The sequence below is a fragment of the Rhinopithecus bieti genome, unplaced genomic scaffold (assembly GCF_001698545.2).
Source record: "Rhinopithecus bieti isolate Rb0 unplaced genomic scaffold, ASM169854v2 scaffold_6063, whole genome shotgun sequence".
NCBI lineage: Eukaryota > Metazoa > Chordata > Mammalia > Primates > Cercopithecidae > Rhinopithecus > Rhinopithecus bieti.
The window spans coordinates 3,040,206-3,057,227 of NW_016805186.1; the positions used below are offsets into that span (position 1 = coordinate 3,040,206).

At 37.1% G+C, this 17,022-nt stretch overlaps 1 pseudogene; it reads right to left on the minus strand.

Moving 5' to 3' along the window:
• LOC108529299 (ankyrin repeat domain-containing protein 18A-like) overlaps window positions 1-15,704 on the minus strand; it is a 21,288-nt pseudogene extending 5,584 nt beyond the window's left edge.
• Between the last annotated feature and the right edge of the window lie 1,318 nt (window positions 15,705-17,022).

The following is a 17,022-nucleotide window of genomic DNA, read 5'->3' on the forward strand; positions in this document are numbered from 1 at the left end:
CAAAAATGTTTGTTAAAAATGAGAATTTTTACACATAAAATACTAAGGGTTAGTAAAAAAAAAAGGTAGCTATATTTACATTTTAGTTTTTAAAGATGCTCTAGAAACATTGTCATTAATAGTTTAAGAAATTCCAAGTTAAATTACATCTTACTAACATGATTTTTAGAAAACTTTTATCTAGTTCCTATTACATTTTTGATCCTCATCTATCTTCAGGCTGAGCTAAATACTGTCATTCTCTGTAAGTATTCAGCCATACGTTTCAGTTTTCCCCTTTCTGTTAATCATTTCTCCTTAAAGTTTACTTTTTCTGTAATGAGCAAAAACGTAACTTTTGTCTGCTTTTTGTGGCTTTTCTATGATCCTGTTTCTCCCCTTCCATTGGACTCTATGACAGCCTCATCCAGAAATCAATTTTTCACCACTTACTGTGTTTTTTATACTGAAATCTGTTATTTGAATAATTCCAACAAAAAAGTCCAAGGGTCACAAAGGACTTTATTCTGCTTTACTCTGCAGCAACTGCGAACAGTGACCAAATGCTCCCTCTGCTCCTCTGATCTTACTTCATTTCTAAATGCAGCAACCTGTTGTTCAGTCCTATCCCTTTCTATTCCTCTTTTTAATTAATTAATTAATTAATTAATTAATTAATTAATTTTGAGACTGTGTCTTGCTCAGTTACCAGGCTGGAGTGCAGTGGCGCAATCTCCACTCACTGCAACCTCCGCCTCCCGGGTTCAAGCTATTCTCCTGCCTCAGACTCCCACATAGCTGGAGTTACAGGCACCCGCCACCACACCTGGCTAATTTTTTGTATTTTTAGTAGAGATGGGGTTTCACTACGTTGGCCAGCCTGGTCTTGGACTCCTGACCTCATGATCTGCCCACTTTGGCCTCCCAAAGTGCTCGGATTACAGGCGTGAGCCACCACGCCTGCTGCTATTCCTCTTTTTAAAGTCTCTCAGAACTCCTAAAATCTCAAAACTTTAACCCAGATTCCCTAATAATACATTTCTAGCTCTGACCTTTTTACTGAGGCCTCTTCCTTCTAGTACACCTGTTATAGACAATATTCTCAACCACATGCTCATACATTGCTACTTAGTGCAGATTACTTTTGTAGATAGTGAATCTTGTCTATTTTATGTTGATTCTTATTGATGTTACTTTGAGTATAGTGTTATTTTCTAATCTCGAAGGGAGACTGCCTCACCCTTAGGATATTGACCAGTATTCTTTCTTTCTTCTTTTTTGGACCAGTATACTTTTTCCCTTTTTTTCTTTTTTTGAGACGGAGTCACACTCTGTCATCTAGGCTGGAGGGCAGTGGTGCCACCTCGGCTCACTGCAACTTCCACCTCCTGCCTTCAAGTGATTCTCCTGCCTCAGCCTCCCAAGTAGCTGGGACTACAGTTGCACACCACCATGCCCAGCTAATTTTTGTATTTTTAGTAGAGACAGGGTTTTGCCATGTTGGCCAGGCTGTTCTTGAACTTCTGACCTCAGGTAATCCACCAACCTCAGCCTCCCAGTGTTGGGATTACAGGCATGAGCCATGGCGCCCAGCCCTTTTTTTCTTTTATAATGAAAACTTTCCCATGAGAATCAGATTATCAATTGTTTGCCTTTCTTTTAAAGCATTTCCATTTCCATAGAGATGTGGCATGATGAAAGTCTTGTTCTAAAGTTCCTTTAGGGGGGACACTCAACTATATCACTAGGAAGCTCCAGTCAAGTAGAGATCTCCCTGCTTCCCAACTGAGATTCTTCATCTCAAAATGGTGTCCACCAAATGTCTTAATCAGGTAGTCTCTTGGAAATAAGAACCTTCTGGAGAAGTTAGAGGCTATTGATTAGATGGTTTAATGTTGTCTCTTATTAAATGTTTTACTCCTAAGGCAGACATCAAAGTGGCTAAAATAATTCTATGCCCGATGTCTAACTCAATTCTATGGGAATCTATACCAAACATTCTATTTATGAGACAGAGTCTCGCTCTGTTACTCAGGCTGGAGTGCAGTGGCTTGATCACCGCTCACTGCAGCCTTGATATTCTGAGCTCAAGCAGCCCTCCTACCACAGCCTCCCAATGTAGCTGGGATTACAGGCATGCACCACCATCCCTCAGTTAACTGTTAATTTTTTTTTTTTTTTTTTTTTTTTTGAGACAGGGTCTCACTTATATTGCTCTGGCTGGTCTTAAATTCCTGGACTCAAGCACTGTTCTTGCCTCAGCCTCCCAAAGTACTAGAATTACTGGCATAAGCCACCTCACCCAACCATGGAATGGTCTGAGAGGCAGTATCTGCACAGAAGCCAGAAGGTTTGGGTCGGAATCCCAGCTCTACCAGATACTAGCTGTGTGACCTTGAGCAAATTAACTTTCTAGGTCTCTGGTTCTTTATCTATGAAATGGAGAGAATAATACCATCTACTTCACTGGGATGTTGGGAAGATTAAACCAGGGACCGACATGAAACACATGGTGCATAGTGAGCTACAGATAACATTTGCTAGTAGCTACATTTGCTATTGCTACAGATAACATTTGCTATTAGCATGATAATTTTTACTGTCTTTTATATCTTGACAATTGTATGTGTTAGGCAGGAGGCATTCCAATGGGAGTGGTCTCCTAGAGCTGCACTGAATCATTCTTCACACCACTGAAAGTGGCAGCAAATGGAGAGCGTATAATTTATAGCTTACTTTTCTCTCTCTATGATTCAGCGGGCAACAGTCATGTATGTACTGCAATGTAAACAGCAACTCCTGGATGGAGTAGTACATAACCCACATGACCAGCAGACAGGCTGAGCCACAGAGCTGAAAACTCTGGACCCTACTGGTAAATCAAGGCTTCTGAATCAATCCGCTCCCAGCTGCTGTTGCTGTGGCACTGCTTTTACGAGTGCTCTGCTGAGCCCTCGGATTAAGAGGCCGTGCTATCCTTCATCAGATAAGCTGCAGCCAGAACTCTTCAGCTGACAAACTGGCAACCATCCAGAAATACAGTTTTGGCTACACAGTGAAGGAAGGCAAATTTAGATTCTTTTTTCATACTGAGAAAAACATGAGCATTTGATTGAACAATTCTCCTCCATATTAGCTAATTGGTTTTATTTCATATTAATTGCTAAAAATACACTTAGAATAAAAGACCTTACTGGTAATGTCGCAAAAGAAATAATTGAGTTATATTTGTTCATGCTAAGCTTGCCAAGTAAAATATTTTAATTTATTACAAGGATAGGGACATGCATGTCAGATATATTTCCCTTTAAGCAATTTATGATGAGACAATTATCTTCGCATCAAAAATAAAAAGCCTGTCAAATAATGGCTAAGTTTCCAGACGGAACAAGTGCTAGATGTAGTCGTGAGAGTCAGAATAGTCAGAGAAGCTTCATGAAAGAAAGTTGCCTGCGCAGGTCTGAATGAATGGAGGCTAGATGAGCAGGAACTGAGAGCAGGAAGGAACAGGATGGGTAAAACTGGGGCTGACATCTGCCAATTAACGCTGAGGATAAAGTACCAATGGCAGAGAAAAAAAACATCATCTACAATAACCTGCGAATGATTTTCACAACAGCGTTTCATATAATACCCAAAGTGAAACAACTAAGGTCCACGAATGCGAATGAATGGAAAACTGGTGTATCGTGAAATAGACTATTATAGACAATAATAAGGAATAAACTACTGTATATGGCTCAACATGGTATAAATCTGAACATTCTGCTATGAAAGACCAGTCAGAAGGACTTCAATTTATGAAATCTTGTATAAAAATATGCAGACCATAACATCATGGAGAAAAGGGACGTGTTGCTACAAACTAGGTGGAGAGACATGGCTAGGGTAGGTGGAGAGACGTGAGAGGGTGTGGGGCTGCTTTTCAGAGTGGTGAAAATGTTCTAGCACTGAATGTGGAACGCTGCGCATATACTAACAGACACTGAGTTGTACATTTTAGATGGCTGAACTGCCTGACATGTGAATTCCCTCTCAGTGAAACTGTTTTTAAAATCCCATGGTAGGATCAAGATAATTTTCTCAGCTCTCTATTTTGGATGTACATACTCTATCAGAACTGAATATTTCTATGCCATTACAGTATGTTTTAAATGAAGATGAAGGCAATACTTAACTTTTCAAATACTTTGTAAATTCACCGAAAATGTGTGCATTTCCAAGAACAGTATGATGGCCTTTCTGTACAAGTTAGCCTAGTATCCATGAAATGAATAGGCACAGCTTCTGTGTCCATTCACAGAAGTGAAGAAATAAGACAACTTTCTGGAACATTCCAGTAAACATTCTCCTCTGACTTGCCTCACCAAGGCAATAAGGAAATTATCTAAAAATTCTGTTTAACAGAAAATAAGTCAATTTTCTGTGAGGAATGATATATCATTCTCAACTTTCCCAAGAGTAAATATTGTAACAGAAAAAGTATGCAATTATTTTTCAAAATGGCAGAATAAAAGCCAGAGCTGAAGAAATAGGTATATTATAAAGATAATAAAATGGTATTAATTAACTATAATGAAAATACAAAATCAAGCTCTCCACTGAAATAAGTACTCTAAAACACTTTATATTATTCAACCAGCTACAGATTAGCTGTCTACATGTTAAATTCCACACATCCTTGACTTCCTACTTGAAATAATTTCTCCTTTGAAGCCTGTGTCTCATCCAAATTAATGTGACAATGTGATGTACCTTCCAGTGGAGAATCTGATACAGGAAATTTGTTAAGGTGATTGGCCAGTTCTTCTTGAAGTTGTCTCACAAACACCTGATAAAATATTTTTGTTACTAATTTTATAAAGTGCCTTATTATTATGTTAATAATATTTAACTCTAGCATATATACTTTGAAAATTATTACCACACACAAAGATTCACTTTCTTTTCCTCATATGTACACATTCTTCTTTATTACTGAATTCAGTGAGGGACACAGAAGGTGTTATCTTCCTGCCAAATCGTATTCCCTTACATGACAAATGGATTCAGCCCACTATTCATTCATCTTAGACCCTCAACTCAACCTGAGTTCCTCACATATTCAGTCGCCTGTTGAAATCCTTCCAACAGATTCCGATCTCAGAATAAAAGTAAAATTCCAACAGCCTTCAAAGCCCTAGGTAACATAACCTCTACCTCCCTCTCTGACCTCAGCTCCTACAACTCTGTCCCGTACTCACTTCATTCCCACCCTCCGTGAACTCTGCCACCCCTCATTAGTCTGAAAATGGGGAATTCAGTATCAAACTCATAAATCACAGACAGCTACAAGTATCTTTGTACCGGACAAAGTTGTATCCAAATGATAGTCACTGAGACTTAAAATGTAAATTATGAGCTAATTATTAATATTCCAAGTAAATTATAAATACCTATCAGTGGGAACATTAGATCAAATAATTTTTGCCAAAATTTACTACATTTATTCCAAATTGTGATTTTATAACAAGTAGATGTCTTTAAAATATTAAGTTGTCAGAAAAATACATAATGTGAGACTGACATATTTTCAGACTTAAGTCACATTGGTATGAATCAAAACAAAGTTGTACCAACTAAAATACATAAAAGAGCCACTGAAGGAAAGCATCACAAGACACAGCAACACACTTCATTTCATCTGGGAAATCTAGAATTGAGTGTCAAAGCGGCTCACTTAATTGAATCTTAATTTCAAAATACTCATTTCATGTACAAGCATTTCCATTTACCTGCTTCATTATGGTCTTAAAATGTGGCAACATAAAGACATTAAATATATTATTTCAGCAGTATAAGACTACATAACTTATCAACAATCTCGTATCTACTGAAATTTCTTAGGTGACATAATGTCTTTACTCAGAGGAAAGCACCTGTCAGCTCTACCTTTTATTTCCTGGAAACAAAGTGTGTTTCCAAGCTGATACAGTAAACACATCTTTTTTGTTGTTTTTTTCATTAAAACAGCTTTGTTGAAATATGATTTCTAGTAAAACAGATTTGTTGAAATATGATTTATAGAACTTATCTGTTTTAACATACAGTTCAGAGATATTTAGTAAATTTACTGTGTCGTGCAACCATCTCTACAATCCAACTTGAGAGCATTGTCATCACTCCAGGACAATCCCTCATGCCCGTTAGCAGCCACCACCCATTTCCAGCCCCAGCCCTACACAAACATTAATCTTCTTTCTTTCCCTCTACATGTATTTCCCGGATGATTCATGTAAAGGGAATTATACAGTATGGTAAACACATTTCCATCCATTTATTTTTATATTGAACTAGGCTCAACTTATAGCCAGAATGAAATGTTTAAATTTTCTTTCCAGAAGGTTAAAAATACTTAATCTTTCTTCACACTTACTTCTCCTTCTGCTTCTTCTTTTTCATACTGACACAGTTTTTCTTTTAAATAATTATATTCACTCATTAATTTCTTCGTTTTTTCTTCTAGAAGACCTTCCTTTCCGCTCTCAAGACAGTCTCCTTGAATATTAATGACTATCTCCTTATTATTGCCTTCCTTATGAGCATGCTCTAGTTGTTCAAGCAAGAGATTTTTGAATTCTTGTTGACATAGTCTCTCCTCTAAAGAGTTCTGCTTCCTGATGGAGTGACTCTCTTTAGCTTCCTCATTTGGATGCATCTGCTCCGTTTCCTTTATTCAATGCTGTGTTTGCCTTAGGTCCATCTGTACACTTTCTAAAGCCAATGACTTTTCCCTGAGAGCATCTCTTGTCTCATGGAGCTTACCTTTTAAGGACTGAACTTCACCCGAGCTTTAGAGAGTTGTTCAGTAAGAAACTCATTCTTACCTGTTAGTTGAGAAATATTAGAACTCATTTTTTCATGTACAGAAACATTATCTGCTCTCCATAAAACTAGTTCTACGTCTTTTGTTTCCGCCATTTCATTGTACTCATTTATAGCAGTGGCCAGGCTAGAATGGGGGGATTCAACTTCAGCTTCTAGTTTTTCCTTGTGTTTTTCCTTCTCCAATTTTGAATTCAGCCTTGCATTCTCAGCTTTCAGATCACTAAGCTGTTGAGAATACTGGGCCATTGTTTTTGTTATCATTTCCTCATTGAGTCTTACACTCTTTTCAAAGTTAGTATTTATTTCTGCAATACTTTTAATTTCCTGAATATATTCCTTTTCCTTTTTGAGGTTGTCATTTTTTATTGCGTATAATTACTGTTTGAGCATGGCAATGTCCCTCTTCAACATATAATTTCCATACATCGCATCCTTCTTTTTTCCATAACTTTGAGAATCCTAAATAAAACAAAAGAACTTTTTATCTAGCACTCAATAAAATAACATATCATGCTTATTTCTCAAGTGAAAGAACCACCTGTACATTCATGCAATTAAAAGTTGCTGTAAATGAATATCCAACTGGAGAAAAAATTGAAGCAAAACCTTGAACTTAGAGAGCATATATTTCAGAAAGTTCAAAAATTTAAGTCTATGAATCTGTAAAAGTAAACACACACACACACATACACACACAGTAGAGAATTTTTAAGAATATCACATTGGAAAAGCCTTTCTCTGAATTATAACAAACTCAAAGCATAAAGTAAAATACTAACAAATTTGACTAAATTAAAATAATAGAAAAAGAAAATTGCATTTCTGCTCTGACATCTAATCCTGACACCACCCTATAGTAAGAGCTTTACCTCCACATGTATTTGGACAGATAACTTTTCTCAAAGTTTTAAAAGTTCTGTTTCCCTGATTATATTCTATTGTGATTTGACTCAACATTTTTTAGTCAGTTGTAAGAATTACATTTACTAAATCATAAGTCTAGACATTGTACTCAGCACTTCTACATACATACATCGATGAACTTATTTAGTTATCATAATCTTTAAAAAGAGAGGTTAAAAATATAAGCAAGCTGCAGGATTTTCCTCAGGGCTTCTGATTCTACTTCTAGTTCTCCACCAGATCACAGTTACTTCTGTGGTGTAAATATATCAACACAACAACAGAGAAACAAGAAGACACAGGCATAAAATGTGTCTTCTGTCTCTGTCAGCTGGATTCTCCACGAAATAGCCAGACTGAGAGGATGTGACATGTGGGGCCTCAGAAACAGAAAAGCAGCTTTCCCTTTTCTGCACTAAGCTATTCTTTTCCCCACTGCCTGTTCTCCTTATTTTTTCATTTGGATCCTGGGATACCAAAAGAGTGAAGGTGCTCACTGAAATAGAGGAACCAAAGTTTGCCACAACACAAGGAGCCGAGTGAAACTGCTGAGTTGTTAGTGCAGAATCCTGGAAAATGAGATATTCCCCCAAATTTACATTCAATTACCACAAAAGTTTACAGCTGGAAGATGTACAGTATAGTTGTCCGCTCTAGCCCCATTATCTACTTGGTAATGGAAGTAAAACCAAGAAATATTAAGTAACTCACCCAACGCTCCTAAGGTGGCATTACCTAGCATTTCATGGCACCAAAAAGGAAGATACAATTACATATTGCTGAATTACATAAATTCCCAGACAAATATATCAAATTAGTCAGATAAATTAAAAGTGTGACTTTGGCAAAGGAATTTAATGGTTCAGAGGGTGGTGGGAGGCCTCATCTGCTTTTACTTTGAAAGAAGAAAATCTCTAGATTTTTGTGTATCTTTAGAGCACAATGTACAGAACTCAGCTTTCTCTATAGAGCCAAATGCTAAATTTTTGGTTGAGGAGTTATGCTACTTATATGATAAAATCATACATGTCAAAACTTGCCATATTTCATTAAACAACATCATGTAAAAGTCTGATTCAACAGAAACATTGGAGAGTGTTGATTTTTTTAAAAATATGCAAAAGTATACGTATTTGTTTCCAAAATATTTAAAATGACCACAATGGAATTATAAGTTTAAACAGTTTGAGTCAAACCAATGAACTTGCATGCATGAAAGCACATTAAATACATTAAACAGACTTCCTTGGCTGGGAATATTTGTTGTAACTCTCAAGGTTAGATACATTTTCATGTCTCTTCTCAGTCATTGCTTCTCTCCCATTGTATTACCATTTTATCATTTAAACACATGTAATTAATTTTTAAGTGGATATAGAAAAAAGAATCTAGAGATTCTTTCTTTAGCAATTTCCTTTATGCTTATCTGGTTCAGAAGGTCACATGGTATATGGCTAAATAATTTTCCCAGCCCATATGCATGCCACTTAGAAGATTGAAAGTGAGACTTAGGTTGAACAAAGATTATGAGAATATTTTCCAGAACTGTCATTTAGATAGCAGCACTGATCTACTTTGACACATAATTACACATTTAGATAACCCCACTGTAACTATACACATGAGATTTTCTTGAGTAGAAAACCAGAATGAATCAGATAACTTATAAAAAGAGAAGCAGCAAGGGAACTTCTTTCTTTTTATAGTTGAACTTTCTTTCTTCAAAGCCAGAAACTCTACTTGCAACATGCCTACCTCATTCTTAAGCCTTTGCATATCTTGCTGTAAGTCTTCTTCTAGATATGCTTTTGATGTTCTGTCACTCTGTGGTGGAGAATAACTCACATTTTCTAATTCAGGTTTCATGCTTTTATAGGTATTAGCAGTGGGACTATCACATGTGGGTCCCTGAAACACACTTGCCAGTCATCTTCTAAGCTTTAGAAGAGCTTCTAAGTTCCACATGGCTTGCGGAACAAGCGCTGTATGGGTTTTTGGTTTTTGTAAGTGTCTGTAACAGCAGAAATACTGTGGCTTTCTATCTGTATTACATGCTTCACTTCTTGGAGTGAGCACAAATCAAAAAGACTTTTTGGATTTCTGGACTGAGACCGATGTCTAATGTCTAATTTCCAATCTGTGGTATTTTGGGTTATATTTTCTTGTCGCTTAGTCATTTGCATATCAACTTCAACCATAACTACTGGGTTCCTTAATTTTCAATTTCTGTATCATTACAACAATTCTTTTTCTTCTTCATCTCTGTGAGAAACAGGCTACATGTCTGGTTTGTCATAATTTTTACAGTCTGATTTATTTTCATTTGAATAAAGCTTAGAAGATGACTGGCAAGTGTGTTAGAGGGACCCAGAGTATAAATGCAATAACAAGACCTGAGTGAGATAGGCTCATTCTGCTCAGGCAATGCCTGGAATACTAGAGTTAGACACTCCAGGTACATCTGCTTCCTCACCATCAGGGCTATGATTCATCAGATTATGGGGCACTCCCTTTAGGTTTGTCCTTCTTTAGAGTTACAACGTAAGAGCTCTTCCTCAGGACAAACAATAATTTTGGATTTTTCAAAACTTTCACCAATCTTCAGTTGAACTTTCTTGAATGAATTTTTTTTTTTTTTTTTTTTTTTTTTTTGAGACGGACTTTCACTCTTGTTGCCCAGACTGGAGTGCAATGGCATGATCTTGGCTCACCGCAACCTCTGCCCTTTGGGTTCAAGCAGCTCTCTCCGGCATCAGTGCCCCGAGTAGCTGGGATTACAGGTATGCGCCACCGCATCCAGCTAATTTTGTATTTTTAGTAGAGAGGGAGTTTCTCCATGTTGGTCAGGCTGGTCTCGAACTCCTGACTTCGAGTGATCCACCCACCTCGGCCTCCCAAAGTGCTGGGATTACAGGCGTGAGCCACTGCTCTCGGCCTTGTAATGAATTTTAAAGTAAGTCCTGAATATACAGATATATCCTTTTTATTACAATTCTTACTCAGTTCTTGTTCTTGAGACATTTTTTGAAGGTGCAAAAGTGGAAAATTAATTTGCTTGTTTTGTTTACCAGATGTCTTTCTGACAGGGTGCATGTTTTAATATTAACTGTATTCTAAATTAAGTATGAACAAAAAAATAGAAAATAATTAAAATTTAACTGTGAAACTTAATCTATGTTTTACTACCCCTAATTTACTGGATTATAACTAAGAAGTAAAAAATGATTTGCCTTGGCTTAACATAGGAGGAAAACATGAACCAGCAAGCTTAACTCACTGTTTGTTTGAACTAAACTTAATTCATTCTTAATTAAATCTGCCAGAAATGGGTTCACAGATGATATGCAGTATTCTAAAGGCTTTCTCTCTTAATAGGATTTTTACCTCAGCATACCCTAAATAATGAACCCCTACAGTGAATTCATATTTCTGAGGATTAACTAAAGAGTAGGCAAATGCTAATTTATTAGAAGCCAAAATGAACACCAATCAGAAAGAGAAGAAAAGTTTTAGATTCTACTTCAAATGCTATACTGTAATATGATAGTGTTATCTAGAAGGTTATCTGCTTATATCCAGGTCTAATATATTCCAAGCTCCACTAGTGACCGTGGGTTAAAAAATTTTAATAACGTTTACTATTTATGTTAAAATAAGAAAGTTATTGTTTGTACCCTGACACCAAAGTCCCACTCTGGAAGGCATAATTCTCTCAATAGGCAGTTGGGTTGATTTTGTGACCCCATCCTCTCACTGAACATAGACACCGACGGCAACCAGAAACCAAAAAACAGATGAAGTCTTTAACCTCAGCGCTGGTGACCGGCAACCTAAAACTGCAAAGTTTGAACCACTGGGAATGACAACTCCTTTAACCTGAGGTGAACTCAGGGGCCATCACTGTCCAATTGTTCAGAATTTCTCTTGCTTCGTAATACAACTCCATATCTGATGTTACCTTCTTTATCATGAAAGAGGTTATAAAAATTAAAGAGCAAAGAGAGTTCTGGAAATTTCTGGCCTCAATTCCAAGGGTACAGATAGCTATGAGTTACTACAGATGGTAAGAATATTTTAAATTTTATAACCAGATAAAATGTTTTAAAATTCAATATGAAATTATGCTCTGTTGGATTCTAAAAGGATAGTCTAAAAGGTCATTTCATTTGGACTATGCTATGTTATTAAAGAAAAACAAACAAACAAACAAGCAAATCAATATTAAACCAGAAATTTAAATTGTTATATACCTGTGGCTGTTTATTTTCACTTCTTTCGAGCGTTTCTTGCCTTTCCTCTGAAGCCACTTTTAAGTCGTGTTCTGCTGACAAATCCGTATGTTTAGTTAAAATGAACAATTTAGAACAGTTAAAGACTATAATCTTTATAAAAATGGAAACAAAACAACATACTTTTATAAATTGAGAGTTTAAATGAAGCTTAATGTTTACTGGAATATTTACATTTTTAAGAAACACTTCTAATTATCTAAAACTCCAACAAACCACTTGGGGAGACACTAGATATCAAAAGGTTCAAGACATGCCAAAGTCTCAGGGTCACCCACAAATTATTCCACCCAACATAAAAAAACGAAACTGCTGGAAACAAAACAAAATTTAAAAATACAGTACAAACATATAAAATAACACTTTACTGTTTTCTGCTTCATAATAGTATCTTTTTAACAACATGCTAAGCGAGTTGTTATTTAGTAATAATTTGCAAAATTTTTGTTACCATTATACCTTTATAGTGTATACTCTGTTTTCTACATCTGAAATATTTTCCTCCACTATTCTGACAAATTTATTTTTGTGTTTTAAGACTCAGAATATAGGCTGGGTGCAGTAGCTCACACCTGTAATCCCAGCACTTTGGAAGGTCCAGGTAGGAAAACTGCTTAAAGCCAGGAGTTTAAGACCAGCCTGGAGACCATAGTGAAACCCTGACTCTATAGAAAATTTGCCAGGCATGGTGGTGTGTGCTTATAGTCCCAGCTATTCAAGAGGTTGAGGCAAGAGGATCCCTTAAGCCCAGGAGTTTCAGTTTGCAGTGAGTCTCAATAATGCCATTCAGTTCCATGAAAGAGAGGCAAGTTGATCTTTCCTCATTTCCAAGTCATGTACTAACAATATATTTGCATGTAACATCCCATACGCCACTCAGCTCTGTTCTCATTTCACAGATCACCTTACATGAATACTTTTATAATGATCATAATAACAATTTCCATATCGGGTGTCTCCTGTTTTGGTTTGACTCACATTATTTCCTTGAGCTAGTTAACAAATGGTCAAATGACCTTCTGGGGACTGTGCACATGTGGAATGCTTTCTGAATTTGTGTGCCATCCTTAGGCAGCAGGCACGCTTATCTGTTCTGTATCGATCCAATTTTAGAATATGTGCTCCTGAGGCAAGTATAAAGCCCTGTTTTATACATGGATACTCATGAGTCATGGATGAGCTTAGCTCTGTTAAATCCAAATTATCTACTTTAGATACAGAGAATTCTGTTGAATGACTTCCTGTGAGGTAGAATTTTAAAATATTTTAAAAACTTGAGGTAGAGATGCAAATAGCCTGACAGATTTTCATTATTATGGAAACACATTACTTGAGGGGCCAACTCCAAGTTGGTGCCCATTACTCTATTGAAGGATAATGTGGAACATTCTGCTATCTAACAAAAGCTGCGACACAGGACAGAAAAAAGCCTCAAGGTACAGATGTGATAACAAAAGGCAAAGGGACCTCTGCTCTCTTCCTGCAACATTATTTGAATTTCCCTGACTGTTGAGTACAATCCAACTAACATTTGCTAGAGAAAAGATGGACACTGGTCTCAAAGGATAACTTACCATGAAGGTATAGGCTAAGCCTAGCTAAGAGGTGGGCTATAAATAAGGTTTTTAGTGTTGGGGAAGGTCAATTTACTCACTATGCGTGTGGGTAAAGCCAGGAGGCCTTGCTGCCAGAGCAGGGTGCTGGGAACAATGGCTGAGCCTATGTACATGAACTAAAAAACACCCTAGCTGTGGACTCTGTGTATGAGTCAGCATGAAGAGTGAGGACTCTGAATCAGTAAGGGCATCCTGGTGGCAAAAGTCAATCATTACCAGATTGCAGGACCAGTTACAATGGCAGCAATACAGCAAGTGAATCAATGGAAACAACAGAACGACTAGAATGGCCTTGTCCCCTTCTTCTGACTTGTAAAGCAAGATTATCTTCCTTGGACTTAGGGAACCCCTTAACTTTTGAAAATTCAGAGGAAGGCATAGGAGATAGCCCCAGGGGACAATACAGGATTTTCTGCTAAACTGGACATTTCTTTTTTTTTTTTTTTGAGACAGAGTCTTGCTCTGCTGTCCAGGCTGGAGTGCAGTGGCATGATCTCGGTTCACTGCAAGCTCCGCCTCCCAGGTTCATGCCATTCTGCCTCAGCCTCCCAAGTAGCTAGGACTACAGGCACCCGCCACCACGCCTGGCTAATTTTTTGTATTTTAGTAGAGATGGGGTTTCACCGTGTTAGCCAGGATGGTCTCGATCTCCTGACCTTGTGATCTGCAATAACTAATTAGAAAAGTCAGGCCAGGCATGGTGGTTAGCAGTTTGTGAGGCCGAGGCAGGAGAATCACTGGAGCTCAGGAACATGGGCAACATAGTGAGACCTTGTCTCAAGAGAAAAAAAAAAAAAGAAAAAAGAAAGAAAGAAAGAAAAGTAAAAGATGTGACATTTTTTCTGTCTCACATGTGAGGGTTATACTTGGAATAAAATGAACAACACTGAGATCCCTAAGGATCTTGCCCTCATTGCTACTTCTAACTACTCTAGCTTTCTGTTTGATTTCTGGCTAAAAGGTGGACTAACTTGTTGCCATTACAAACTACCTCAACCAAACTATGAACTGTCACCTAATGTATAAGATGCAATATTTGTAATTCTTTTGAACCTTAATTTAGTATTAACCGGTCTCTTAATATAAGCATATACCTTCTCAAATCACAACAAACAGCATAATCTTTGGCAGTTTGGCCAAACATGTCTTGATAAAAGATATTTATATTTTGTTGAAGGAGGAGGCTGACGATACTTGACGAGTTATGCTGAACAGCATGCATGAGGGCTGTTCTAAAATAATAAAGAAATAACAGCACTCAAGAACTTTAATAAAGATATGCAATTAGCAAATGTGATATGCTTTACCAATTTCATATCTTGCCTGTCAGGATAGACATAATAACCATTTACATGTACTAGTTTATGTGTATAAGCATCTTGGGTGCTCAAGTGTTCATCTTGGTAAATTACCACCAAGGCTAACAGGCAGGGACAACAAGGAAGCCTCTTGTCCCACTGGGTTATGACATAATACAAGTTGCAAATTTACAGTCCTTTGACGGCCAGTAAATTATGCTAAGGTCACTTATCAAAAGTAGGCAAAGATTTAGATGAAGATTTCCCCATTGCTTTCCTACTCTGATATATTATAATTCAATGTCAGCTAGGGGTCAGATAAGTAAGAGCTACCTGCAGACTGAAAACAACAACAACAACAATAATAATAATGGTAATAGTAGTAGTTGTAAACTGAAAGTTAAAGTCTACACTTTATAAAAGTAATAAAATACAAATCCCATTTAGCTAATGTAAGATTATAGGACCAAAACATCAGATTACAAATAACAGTCTATAAAAGAAGATGAATCCTACTATACACTGTTTTATGTTGCTCAGTCCAAATAATTGCTTTTCTACCTAACTGATTATTCGTGTTATTTTTTACTATATGCCAATAATTATAAGTTAATCTTTTATTAATATTTGTGACTTGAGTGACTGTTAGCACTCTAGAACACTCATGATTTTATTTTAAAAAAACTATTGTACCTTCTGAAATTGTCAACAGCATGTACATTTGCCTGGTTCTTCAACAAAATTCCACCATTTGCTGTCTCCTACAAATAACAACAAGCAAAAGTGGAGTGTTTCCCTCCTGTAAAAGCAAAACAGTTTATAATTAACAAAATTACATATGTCTCAACTGAACTAAAATCTTCTATGAGATGCTATGAACTTAAACATGCAACATAGAAAGTAAATGCAAAGCAGTCCCTTCCGTTTTCACTCCTCTGTGCTTTCCCACACACTGCCTTGCAAACACCCCTCCTCTGCCTCCGCACGTTAACTTTGGTCATCTCCAAAACTCACTTTATTTACCAGTCCCAAAATCCTTCCTTCTATCTCAGCATTTAGCACAGTACATTGTAATTATTTCATTGTTTCCCACTGAAACCAAGAGCTTCTTGAGGGCAAGGGCTGTATCTTTTTTCTCTATAACCCTAAAACCTAAGACATAGTAGCGAATGCTTTAAGTTTTTAAAATAATGATGTAAATTATTATCGCTAGAGCAGTGTTTCTTAAACTATGTTCCAAAGAATATTTGTTTCACCAGAAGAACTGTACCCCAACAAAAAGATTCCATGATCATTTGCATTTGAGAAGTATTACAAAACTGTATTATATGACCAATAATCCAGAAATCCCTTGAACTTTGCCTAATCTCAATTTGACAATACTTTTTGTGGCAAACATTAACACTTTAGGAACTAGAGTTTCAGGGATATAGTTGCCAGAGCTTCCCAATACAAGTGGCAGTTTCCTCTGGGTGGTACAAACTTGCTTGATTTACTTCCATCAATGGTGTGAGAATGCCAATGTCAGGCAATCCTGATCCAAAGGTGCCACTAAGGAAATGAGCTCTGAATTAAGAGAGATTGGCTTCAAATGCACTTATTTTCCTTATTATTAAATAGTCCATGGGATTTCTCCTAATACAAGAGGACAGATTTTTATTTTTATTATTTTTATTATTTTTTTTGAGACAGAGTCTTGCTCTGTCACCAGGCTGGAGTGCAGTGGCACAATATTAGCTCACTGCAAGCTCCGCCTCCTGGGTTCATGCCATTCTCGGGTCTCAGCCTCCTGAGTAGCTGGGACTACAGGCGCCCGCCACCACGCCCGGCTAATGTTTTGTATTTTTTTTTTTTTTTTTTTAGTAGAGACGGAGTTTCACCGTGTTAGCCAGGATGGTCTCGATCTCCTGACCTCGTGATTCGCCCACCTCGGCCTCCCAAAGTGCTGGGATTACAAGCGTGAGCCACCGTGCCCGGCCCAGATTTTTATCATAACTGTTAGAAAGCTCCAGTATGTTCTGTGTAAGAGAGACAGGTTAAAATATTTTTGAAATTAAATATTAAAAAAGG